This window comes from Pleurodeles waltl, chromosome 9 (assembly GCF_031143425.1).
Source record: "Pleurodeles waltl isolate 20211129_DDA chromosome 9, aPleWal1.hap1.20221129, whole genome shotgun sequence".
NCBI classification, from domain to species: Eukaryota; Metazoa; Chordata; class Amphibia; order Caudata; family Salamandridae; genus Pleurodeles; species Pleurodeles waltl.
In genome coordinates this window covers 422,663,061-422,675,746 of record NC_090448.1, presented here as the reverse complement: position 1 = coordinate 422,675,746, position 12,686 = coordinate 422,663,061, and the positions used below count along the sequence as shown (strand labels likewise).

At 44.7% G+C, this 12,686-nt stretch overlaps 1 protein-coding gene across 1 annotated transcript in view; it reads right to left on the bottom strand.

The window, feature by feature from the left end:
- Positions 1 to 954: 954 nt before the first annotated feature.
- Positions 955 to 12,686, bottom strand: part of LOC138259466 (uncharacterized) — a 221,520-nt gene continuing 209,788 nt past the window's right edge. The window contains exons 11-12 of the transcript XR_011198739.1: positions 8,090 to 8,189; positions 955 to 1,175 (exon numbers count right to left, since the gene is read on the bottom strand). The gene's annotated coding sequence lies outside the window, so the exon portion shown is untranslated. The remainder of the gene's footprint in view (positions 1,176 to 8,089; positions 8,190 to 12,686) is intronic.

The following is a 12,686-nucleotide window of genomic DNA, read 5'->3' as shown; positions in this document are numbered from 1 at the left end:
TGAGCAGATCTAAAAGGAGAGCCATGTCAACACTTTTTTTAAACGCAAACCTCAGCTTACGCTAAAGTCTTCCTATATTTGTTTTTTTGGTTTAAATGTATTTTATTGATTTTTTTAAATAAACGTACTATTGACACTATTACATCTGCATCGTATTAAAGTTTACCTTATTTCCTGTGAATGTAAACCTAGAGTAGAAGATGCCCATAATAGAAAACTGTATCTAAACCCATGATACTTCCTTAGTCAGTTGGCAAATTCTCCTCTTCTTTGTCCACAATATTGCAACTATATTTTACAGCGCCAGCAAGAGGCCTGATTCACAACTGCAGTCCGTGTGCAACCATTTGGCTTCCCAAACGATCCAATCCAATCCAAGAATTGGATCTTTATTTGCCCAATAAGCCAGTACCATTACATCTACATTATAATGTTCGATAGCTGTCCGTTACCAAACTTTCTCCATGCCCAGAGGACCACAAGAGTGCAGCCATCCCAGTCACTGTAGGTTATACTGCAATATTAACTCCTACCTCTACACCTAGGTCACGTATTGTTTATTGTCAGATTAATTCTCTCATCATGGAGGTCTGGTTTCCAATGGGTCAGGGAGAGCCTGTATGATCTCACCATATTCTATCAAGTCTTACAGTAAATTGTCTCATCTCACTAATATCATTTGTCCATTTCCTCATCTCGCGGATCCAACCATCCATGAGCGGTGCACTAAAGCTCATCCAATGGATTAATCTCCTAGCAAAAATAGTATCCAATCTGAAAAATCTCCTTACATTTGCTGTAGTAAAGCTTTCTTGGAAATAGTTTAAGCATAGCATTATTAACCGTAGGCATTTCACATGGGATTGTATGAAAACATCTTTGTTCATGGAATTAAAAATTTCCTAGCTATTGCAACGTAAAGTTTCAATTCTATTAAGGACACGGAGGTGAGGATTACGCTTTTCTTTCTTCACTTTATTCAACAGCAGCCAAGCAAAAGTAGTCAACAATTCAATTTCCCATAAGCACTTGAGAAAGGATAACAATTAAGTAAACATTATCAACCAATCAAAAGTTCTTAATGCCATTGTAGCCCATTGTTTCTGTCGCCGTCTCCTCTTCCTGCGACCGAAATCGACTAAGCCCTTCTTCAATCTTGCTTGGACCCTCAGATCCTGCAATAAAACGAAACAACCAATGACTCTAAAAACTATCACTCTCCAAACATAGCACATGAGCCTTAAAACAGTCATTGAGAGAAAAACGATGAATGCCCTATCAACAAAACATCTGAAATTCATAAATAGAAAGATGCCCACCTTTCCGATGAGGAGGAAAACTGAGGGAGGGAATGGGCATGCCATTAGTGGGTGAATTAATCCTCCCCTCTGTGTTCTTAATAGAATTGAAACTTTCTGTTACAATGGCTAGGAAATGTTTAATTCAATACCAGGACCAGAGGTGAGGATAACGCTAGCTTAAAGCTTCCCCTCCACCAGCGGGTCCATATTGGGATTTGGATTGGAGTAAAAAGCTTTTGAAGGTGGAATCTGAGGACCAGTCTGCCGCATTGAGGATGTCCTCCAGGCAAGCCCCTGGGGAAAATGCCTTAGAGGCCATAACCCCTCTAACTGAGTGGGCCCCAAATATCTTGGTATCGATGTCAGCCTCCAGCATGATCCAGCGAACACATATAGCGATGGTTGGGGAGGGCACCGCCCGAAAGGGTTTCCTAAGGGCAATCAACAATTGTTTCTTCCCATGGGGGTGGACATCGGCTGTCATAGCCTCATAACTCTTGATACAACGGACTACACACACTTTCAGGGAAGCTGGAAGGATAAGAGACCAGATGAGAATTACATTTTGTTCTTATAGAGATATGGCCTCCATCAGGGGTGAATACTGTACCTGTAATGTCCAGAGCCTGTACATCTGAAACCCTTCTGCAAAACACCAGACACAACAGGGTGGCCAATTTGGCTGAAAGCTCCTTTCGAGAAAGATATTTGTTGGCCTACCATGACAGGAAGAGGTTTAGAACCTTGTTGATATTTCATATTAATGAGTACATAGGTTGTGGTGGAAGAGATGAACAAATGCCCTGCATAAGTTTCCTCACCAGCGGGTGTTCTCCCACCGGATGATCAACTGGTGCATGCCCGCTGAGATTGTGGACCTGAAGGTGTTTACTGACCTATAGGCTAAGCCCGCGGAGGCCAAAAAGTTTGATATGGACAACGTCAGACCCCACTGGATTCAGATGTCTACGGTGACACCAGCCCAACTGCTGAGACCAGGTTGACCGACAGCACTTGATGGTACTGTCTGCTCACTCACTGGAAAGGAGCGAAGCAGCTTGCTTCAAAATTCCTGGGACTTTTCAGCATTCCCAGTAATCCTCCAGGCTCTAAGTGATAGAGACCCCGCCATCTCTAGAGGATGGAGATCTGGACAGATCCCAGAGGAGATCTAGATGGAGGAGTAGAGGTATTGGAAAATCCAAAGAATGCTCCAGTAGAACCGGATACTAGGCTTGCGATTTCCACTTCGGTGTTATTAGCACCAGATCCGCCTCCTGTCTTGGCACCTACACAAGAGACGTGTTATTATGGTGAATTGGGGAAATGCATAACCCTGTTCCAGATGCCAGTCCTGAAGAAACAAATCTGTGGCGGCTGCCCCCAGGTCCAGTATTCAGCTAAAATATATGGGAATCTGGTGGTCCAACCTTGATGCAAAGAGAGCTACAGAGAATGGGCCTCAAAGGGCCTGGAAGGCACTGAAAAGATGCAGATGCAGCTGCCAGAGACTCACCCCTCAAATGTCTAGAGTGCCAGTCTGCCACTTGGTTGGATTGTCCTGGGAGGTGTTCCTCCATCACCGAGATCTGGTTCGCGAGGCAATATTCCAAAAGGACCTGGCCGGGTCCGGGAGGGCTTTGGAGTGAGTGCATCCCAGGTGGTTTAAGTATCGCACTGCAACAAAATTGTCCATCTTTCGGACGACACAGCACTTCACCCAAGATTTGGTCCAACATTTGACCGCAAACAAGCCAGCGAGGAGCTGGAGCCAGCTGATGTGCTTTGTTTTTTCTTGAGATGACCATTGTCTTCGGGTGGAAAATGGTCCACAGGTCGCCCCCAAACCTGAGCCGCTGGCATCGAATTCTATAACTAGGTCTGGGTAGGAGCCAAATATTCCCCAGCAGTTCCAGGCCTCCATGTGGGTGAGCCACCATTGTATCTGCTCTTGTGCTTCCGCCGACAGAAGGACCACTTGCGAGTATGAGAGACCCCTCCTGAGGTGGACCGCTTTGAGATGCTGCAGGGCCCGATAGTGGAGAGGGCCCAGAAAAACGGCCAGGATGGAGGAGGTCAGCAGGCCTACTATCTTGGTGATTTGGCGGAGGGAGGTGGAAGGTTTGGCCGCCATCCTGCGCAGTTCGTGTCTGATCTTGTTGACCTTCCATGAGGTCAGACTGAGAGCCGCCCGAACAGAATCCACTACGAAGCCCAAGAATACCAGGGACTGGGTAGGGGTAAGGACAGATTTCTGCCTGTTGATGATGAACCCAAGCGACTCCAGGAGAGAGATTGCCATTCAAAGGTGTGACAGCAGGAGCCATGGGCACTGACCCATCAGGAGGAGATCGTCCAGGTAGACAATGAGGCAAACGCCTCAAGCCTGAAGAAACTCTACCACAGGTCACATCACCTGGGTGAACCACCAGGGAGTGGCTGAGAGAACAAACAGAAGGGTTGTGAACTCAAACGGCCTCCCCATCAACTGGAATTGGAGGAAGCGGTGTTGGGGGGCAAAAATCAGGATGATTAAGTAGGCATCCTTTAGGTCGAGACACACCATCCAGTCGCTGGGTAGAAGGAGGTCCTGACGAAGATGGATCCGCTCCATCTTGAAGTGGCAATAGATCAGCCACTCTTTGAACTCCTTCAAGCTGATTACCGGCTGCTGACCACCATCTTGCTTTTCTTGTCCACCATAAAGTTATTGCTGAGGAACCCTGCTGAGTGGGGAAGGGTCTGCATGATCACCCCTTTGCATAATAATTCTGAAACCTCTGAATCTGCCAGTGCCATGTCTGTGGCCGAAAACATCAAGGGAAGGGGAAGCTTCCGTTGGATGGGCGAGCCGAAAAACTATTTGGAACCCTTGTACTGTCTGGAGCACCCATGCATCCGAGGTAAGGGATTCACAATTGGAAAGAAACATCCGTAACCTGCCCCCCAACTTGTGGTGGAAGGACAACTAGATACTCACCTTGGGAGGACTTGTGATGCCTTGCGCCTGGAATAGGGTCTGGATGGGTAGAAAGATCCGAACCTGGAGGCATCCTGGTACTGTCCTCCCCTTGAAGCAGAGCCTTTTAGTGGGGGCCTGCGGTTGTGAGCGGCCAAATGAGTGCCCCTTGCCTCAGCCAGCCCCAGAGAAAACCAGGGGGTAAAGATAGGTTTGACTGAAGTTTGAGCTTTGTCCATTGACATAAAGGTCTGCATGAACTTGCCCAACTCACAAAAGGGTCACCAAACAAACCTCCCTGGTCAAGAGGACCTGCTTTGGATGTGGCAAGGTTCCCCAGCTCAGGGTCGATCTTTATGAGGAGCAAACAATGCCTTCCCGTGGAAATGGCACACTTTGTTCTCCCCAGAAAGATAAGTGCCTTTTGGGCCCAGCCTGATAGAATGTCTGCGGAAATAAGAATGCTGGAGGTTTTATTGTCTTCCGCCATGTCTAGGATACAAGTAAGGGGGCCGGAAACATCCAAGAGTTTGTCCTGGCAAGCCCGTCAGGACTGGTCTAACCTCATTTTTGGGTCACGCATGAATTTTCCTAGAGAGGTGGCCATGCGTTCATTAACTTCAGGTATCATTTCGCCTGTAGGAGGTGGCGGACCTTCTTGTCAAGTGGCTTGAAGCGCAGCCGAACAACATAAGTCACAACCTTGTCCGCCGGGGTCCATTCAGCTGAACAGAGGTGCAACAGGAGGTCCAGAATGAGCATGTCAGATGCCCCCTGAAGGGGGGGGGGGGTCTTCGGCCGGGGGCTCAGAGGTGTGGGCTTGTGGGGAAGGGCGCCAAGATCGAGACCCCGGGTCTTGGTCACCATCCGAGGATGAGGCTGGACTTGAAGGGGGGGGGGGAAGGGTGCCAAGGACGAGACCCCATGTCTTGGTCACGATCCAAGGATGGAGAATCCGTATCTGGGGTGGTGGGGGTGATAGAGGAGTCTGGAGGGATTGCGCTCGTGAGGCACCTGGTACTGGGGGGTCCGGTTCTGTCAGGAGGGAACGGACCATGAAGGCCCTCTTAAATCTATTGAATGAGTCCATATCGGTGCCTGAATCAGGGGTCCTCTTATGCTTAGGGTTAGGCAGTGCAGGGGGGGAGGGGGATGGCTGGCCCTGGAGGTAGTGGGGGCTTAGGCCCAGAATTATCTTCCAGCCGGCAGGGGGTTCTGGCACAGTTTTCAGCGTACTGCATAAGCCTCTGCTCTAGGGGGCCCACCGCATGCTTGACCGTTCACCAGATGGAGGCATCCATGATCCAGCAAAAATGATCACCTACAGGGAGGTAAGTCACCTGTTCCTCCTCCATGTAGGTTTCCTCAGTGTCACTCATAACGCTTTCTTTAAGCGGGATGCAATAGTGAGGGGCAGCATTTACTGGGAACACCAGTGTATAAGCAAGCCTGGAGGTACCAGATAAGTATAGAGGGTATATAGACAGGTGGAGGTCTCCTAGCCAGTTATCGAGGCCACCCAGGGGCCAATGACAGAGAACGTCCGGTGACACCTCGCGCGCCCTTACAATTCACAAGGCACTTCACCGCCTGGGCCGGTGTCTTAGGAAGTATGCGAGTGCTTCAAATTAATGAAGAAATACAGACCCCTGTACAAGAGGCGTCTCTCTCCATGCGTGAGGAGGGCAAAACGCTGCAAATCAGGTGCTCGGTCGGCCGCGTTGATGTGTGGCAGGTTACCTTTTCACACTAGCCGCCGACCAGGACCGAAACAGAAGGTGTGCGAGGTACTGCCTAACGAGCGGCATCATGTAGAGGTCAGAGGACCTCGCCGCGTCGGCCCCAGAAGCAACGAAGAACGTAATCACCAAAGAAGTGGAAGAGCGACAAGTGTTCCTGTGACCGTGGAAATCACAAAAAATAAAAGGCAATAATAATGACAGACACAAGCACAATATTATACAGTATTATACGACACAAGTCATAATAAAAGGGCCCGAAAGGTCAGCAGCACTTAGCTCGGCTGCGGGAGCAGTGAAGAAAGAGGCGGCATTTCATTTGTCTATGAAACCGCATTGCCTACTAATGCAAGTTAGAAAACCTTGTACTTTTCAACACACAGGCATTTAGAAAGGTTTTTTTCTTTGAGAGATGACCAAGTCTCCTCCATTTGCCATGATCCCAAAGGAATATAACTGGACTACTTTTTTGCACCAGGCTCAATAGGCTGAGGTTTTCAGCCACAGTGGTTTTCTCCAACCTAGGGAGTCTTGATCCAATTCACTTCACTCTTAAATTCCTCACTACAGTGTACTCTTTCTGCCACCTGGCAATCATACAGTGTCCAAAATCATGTGGGTGGCTCATGGGCCTCTTAGGAACAATAGTATCCAAAATACTCTTCTGCAAATTCCCTCATTTGAGAAGCCTACTTGTTCATGCTTTTAGCTCAGATATTCTGCAATGGGCTAGCAACAATGACTTTTTGGGCAGATAGGTTGATAAGGAAGATATTTGGATACCCCCAAATCTCCCTACTGTTGAAGGTCACCTGGGGTTTTCCTTCTCATTAGCAATGTGTGGTATAGCTGCACGTGTAGGAAGCGATCCTGCCATGAGGTACACACCCTTCATATTTATCACTGATGAGGACAGTGGTGAAATGTTTGAATTGAAGCTCTACCCTATGCCACAGTGAGTGGGCCACAGCGATGGCAGTCACCTGTTTCACTCCAGATTGAGAAACCATTGGTATCAGGCCGCCAAATATGCCACACCAATTCGCAGATTGCTCAGTGTTGGTCTACTTGAACCCCTTAGGCCTTCACACCTAACCAAGAGCATTACCACTGCCTTGTACCCCACTCTTTCAGGCACAATTCCATAACACATCCCTGCATATACATAGATGCCTTCTTCTGCTCTTCACAGTACCTACCAAACTGAGGTGTAGAGCTCAAGGCTACTAGAGGTCCTGTCACCCAGAAGACAATGGAGGAAACAAGAAGAGAGCACGAGGGAACAACAGTCGCTTAGTAGCAGTGAGAATAAAGCATGTCTTGACCATTAACCAATACTTACACTTTATTGAGGGTGCATCTTTTCGCTAAAGTCCTCCCTCACCTCATTGTGAAGGGATTTCAGGTAATAGAAGCTGGAGATCCTGAGCCCATAGTGCTTCCCAGCGTAGTAACTTCATGCCAGTAGAAGTTTAGTAACATAGATACTCATCAGCAAATTTACAAGCTATTTCAAGCCAGCTTCCAGAGCCTACAGCGATCCGTATCAGCAGCAGATGTGTGCTCCCCCATTGTCCAAACCTCATTCTTATCCATTCCTTCAAACAAGTTATCAACATTTAGGAGGGAAGCCACAAGGATATAATTCCTCTATTTCATGACAGCAGTCCAATTCTTTCATATTTGCATGCTGCTCAGCGAACGTCATTTACGGTTAGAGGAAAACACTCCACTTCAGGTCATTACCAATATTGGCTCCAGCCGTGATTTTTCAGCTAAAACTAATCTTTTTCAGATATTTTAGCCTAATTAGGTAAATGGAAAGCAAGCCTACAACACTAGAATGCTTTTGCAGGCCATATAAAATAGTGTTCGGAATGACCTGGAAGGAAGTGGTCACACTACTGCTATGTGTACATTTTTGCAGGTATGGTTATGCTTGCTTTTTTTTTTACTTTCACATTTATTTTCAGTTCTTCGTACTTATTATCATAAATGTCATGCACAATCATCCAATCAGTACATACACCCTATTTTCTGAGTGCTGTTGTTACTAGTTCAAAGAAATAAGTAAAACAATAGACTCCTACCTGGGAGCATGACCAGGCAGAAGTCACAAATCTTAATTAGGGCAGGTTCCCGTTTAAGTTTTTAATTCACCAAACCATGTGTACAGTTAGAAGAATTTCACTGGGGGGAGACAAAAAAACATTATAAAGCAAAACTGAGTAATCACAATGATAAAGTGGATTTTGAAAACACAACCAAAACCTTCAGCTCCCAATTGCGACAAATGTGGTGATTTACAAAAAGGAAAAGCTGACGTACAGCCCTGGAATGTGCCTACTGGATAGAAGGGATCCATTGGGTATTATTAGGATGCCCTTATTTCCTTCTTTGGTAGGGCTCGCCTGACCTCTTGCCAGGCTCATCAAAGTAAGACTTAAAATACAGAACTAGATCAAGTCTATCACTGAGTAACTAAAGGGTTGATACAGGGACCTCTCAATCACGCAGCTACTTCGATATTCTGTACCTCGATATTCTAACATGCAGGGGGTGGCAGTCTACAGGGAGGGTCTGCATGTTAGAATATCGAGGTACAGAAGATCGAGGTATAAAGTATTGCCTGCATCAATGTAACAATATCGACCCCCAGAATATCGACTCTCACTATGGGGGTTATTCTAACTTTGGAGGAGGTGTTAATCCGTCCCAAAAGTGACGGAAAAGTGACGGATTTACCACCAGCCGTATTACGAGTCCATTATATCCTATGGAACTCGTTATACGGCTGGTGGTATATCCGTCACTTTACCGTCACTTTTGGGACGGATTAACACTCCTCCAAAGTTAGAATAACCCCCTATGTCTTTAATGTAAGCATATTTGTGTGTTTGCATGAATCACTTAGTGTAGACAAACTATTATCTCTATATGTACTTAAATTGACAATACATATATTTAGTATTCTTAGCCCCATATCTACCCAACTTGTTGATATTTACACATTGTTAAGGTGTTAAATATAGTAAATCTGTAGTCGCCTGTATATGGTTACCTTGACAATATAGTAGTATCAGCAGTCAGTGTTCTGTGGTTGATACTGTTGCATGTTTTAAACTTGATGCTGTGAAATGAGTTATGCATATACACATTTATAATTATTTTTGGTTTCCTATTTATTTATGAACATTGCAAATGACTATGACAATTAAATGGTTTTCTCTGTAATGAGCGGGGCTGAAACACTTGCCACATTCATGTGTATCCACTCGTGATTACATGGACAGCCAGGAAGTACTGAGTAGGAAGTACCTCTGACCTCCTTGAGCACCGGCTCTGCACTTCATTTTCACACAATATTAAGCAAGGAAGGTTTGTACTGATCGGCAAGTAACCAGTGAACATCTCTAGAAAAAACAGTAGTTGTATCTCTGCCTTTGTTAACCAAAATCAGCATTAATTCCCGAGTATTCCTGAATCTTTCAGTGCAGTATTTCAACACACTCCACGTATCCAGCACATGAACAGTGAGCGCATAGCTAGGGAAAACCCGATGTGGTAAAAACTGGATTAACATGGAACTCTGAAACAAACTTGATGATGAAAGAAGTGAGAGTCATGCACACCACTTTCTAATGATGACTACATGTAAACCTCTCATACACCGTGTATTTCACTTACCCACCTGACCGAAAGAATAGCTTATAAAAGACTAATTTCCTAGTCAAATAAGTCCTGTTACATCCAAACGGCCTTGCAGACCAATATAGACCATAGATATGTAGAGATTTAAAAAGGTAAGATATTAGCTGGGGGCAAACCTAAATCAAATTATGCAAAGTAATCTGTGTTTTACTGGTACCAACTGGTAACAGCAGATTCACCAAACTGGCATAAAATTGTGATAGGAAAAAGTGAACAGTAAGATGAAAGTTGCTAAAGGACTTGCATAGTGAGCACATATAACTTTATAGGGAGATAAATATTTCAGAAACCTGATACCACTGTCAACAATTTGGTATGATGACTAGCTATGTTAATTTCATAACACCTTAGTATTTCGACACTTATTGGACACAGCACTTGCTGGTCATCATGCGTTCAAAAACAAGCACTTTCAAAGCCAATCGGTCTGGCCTTTCACATAGCTACGGTAATTGAAATAATTACGTGAGTCAGAAGAAACAGTTTGAAGTCTTTAACACGAGTGCAGCACTTCAGAAATTAACTAGGTGTTCCTCTCAATTCAGAAGCAACTGCTTAACACATCTGTCATAAAGCTGCAATAACTCATGCCGTTACTAAATAACCATCTTGAGTAAGGTGCAACTGCTTCAAATGTCCTCCACAAAGTGGACGATGTGTGTATTCAACATAAAAATGGACACATCCACTGTTGCTTTTCTAATAAAGTGTGTTTAATTTCAATAGGTAAGTGTATATATGAATGCTGGTGCATGCTGATGAATCAACATCTCAACTTTCAATAAATGTTTTAATTATTATGGAACACTTCTAAAGACAACTTAGTATATATAGGTACTAGCAATCACTGGTTGGGTCAAGCGCCTTCTACCGTATGGTTGGGAAACTATTTTCTGAGTAGTGCTATATTTAGGTCCCAGTAAAATGCCCACTGCCTTATCCTATGAGCTGTGGTAGGAACAACCAAAAATGCAAGCCTATAGATAAAGATATTTGGTGAATGGCTCATATATATCCATATACACATATATATGTCATATGTTTGAGCATATATATATATATATATATATATATATATATATATATATATATATATATATAGACACACACACATACATACACCCAAACCTGTAATTCAAGTTGTTACTAGATGCCCTTCTCAAATCAAATGCTAAATCTTGAAAATTCTTACCTACAGCTGCAGTTCAAGGCCCTGTCCAGTCAAATTCAAAAGCATTTATATTCCTTTGTGACACCGCAGTTCCACTAGTCGTCACTAGGAGTACGTCAAAAGTCGAATGCAAAAGGACTTAAATTTGTTCATGAAGTTGAAGTTCTACTTGTCGTCACTAGGTGTTGTCCAAAGTCGAATGCAAAAGTACTGAAATTCTTTCACGAAAGTGCAGTTTTTACAAGTTGTTACTAAGTTTCCCTTTCTAATCAGAAGCAAAAGCCTTGAAATTCTGACATGAAACAACAGTTCCACTAGACCTTTACTAGGTGTCCTTATCGAGCCAGATGCAAAAGCATTGAAATTATTTGAAGCTGCTGTTCCACTAATCGTTACTAGACCTCTCGTCAGAAGCACCTGCTTAAAACGTCTTTCACAAAGCTGCAATAAATCAAGTTGTTACTAAACGTTTATCCCGAGTAAGATGCAACTGCTTTAAATGTCCTAGACAAAGTTAGGGGGTGTAACTCGAATGTACATATCCACTTTTATTACTCTAATTAATTGTGCCATATTTCAATAGGATAAATATATATGCCAATGCTGGTGTATGCTGATGAATCAATATCGCAACTTTCAATAAATGTCTTTATTATTATGGAACACTTGTGAAGACAACCTAGTGTATATAGGTACTAGTAGAACAAGTTACCTACCTTTGGTAACAATATATCTGGTAGAGACATATTCTAGTTGCAGATTTCTTACCTTCGAATTTCGCCCAGGTGTCAGACTGGATCTGGAGATTTTTCTTAGAGCAGTACCCCTGTGAGCTATCAGGTGGCATCAGTCGACTCTGTGGGCGTCATTGGCATCACCGTGATAACGTTGCAGTCATATATAGGTGCCACCCCGGTGTGCTGACGTCTGTTTCTTTTCACAACTTTCCACGCCAGTAACGCGGAGCCATGAAGAACACTTAGAATGGTGCGCCAAATCTAGGGCCCTTGAAGGAAGTTTCTGTCCCTAGAAATCAGGTTGCAGAATGGGGAGGATGGGCGAGTTAGTAAGGAATCTGCAACTAGAAAATGTCTCTACCAAATATATTGTTAACGAAGGTAAGTAGCTTGTTCATCTGATAAGACTTCTAGTTGCAGATTCCTTACGTTAGCATAGATACCCAAGCAATACCATCCCTGGTGGTGGGCTGCAAACTAAGATTACACCAAATAGTCCTGCAGGACCGAACGGCCAAAGAAGCAGTCTTTGCGGACCTGACTATCCAGGCAGTAATGTTTAGTGAACGTGTGCAGGGATGCCCACGTCACTGTCTGGCAGATATCCAGGACTGGAACTCCACATGCCAACACTGTGGCAGCAGCAGTTGCTCTGGTGGAATGAGCACGCAAACCCTCTGGGGGGTTGCTTTTGCACCAAAGCGTAGCACATCTGATGCAGAGGACTACCCATGGCAAGATGGTCCTCTTCTGCACTGCTCTTCCTTTCTACCCACCCACATAACCCACTAAGAGTTGATCGTCCACCTGGAAATCTTTGGTATGACTGAGGTAGAACATCAACGCTCTTTTTAAATCCAGGAGGTGGAGTCTCTCCTCCTTGTGAGAGCAATGTGGGGGTGCGTAAAAAGTAGGCAAGGTGATTGATTGGCCTACATGAAAAGGTGTCACCACTTTGGAAAGGAAGGAAGCCCTGGTACGAAGCACCACTTTGTCAGGATGGACAGCTAAAAATGGTGGCTTCGAAGAGAGAGCCTGGCGCTTGCTCACTCTGCGAGCAGAGGTGAT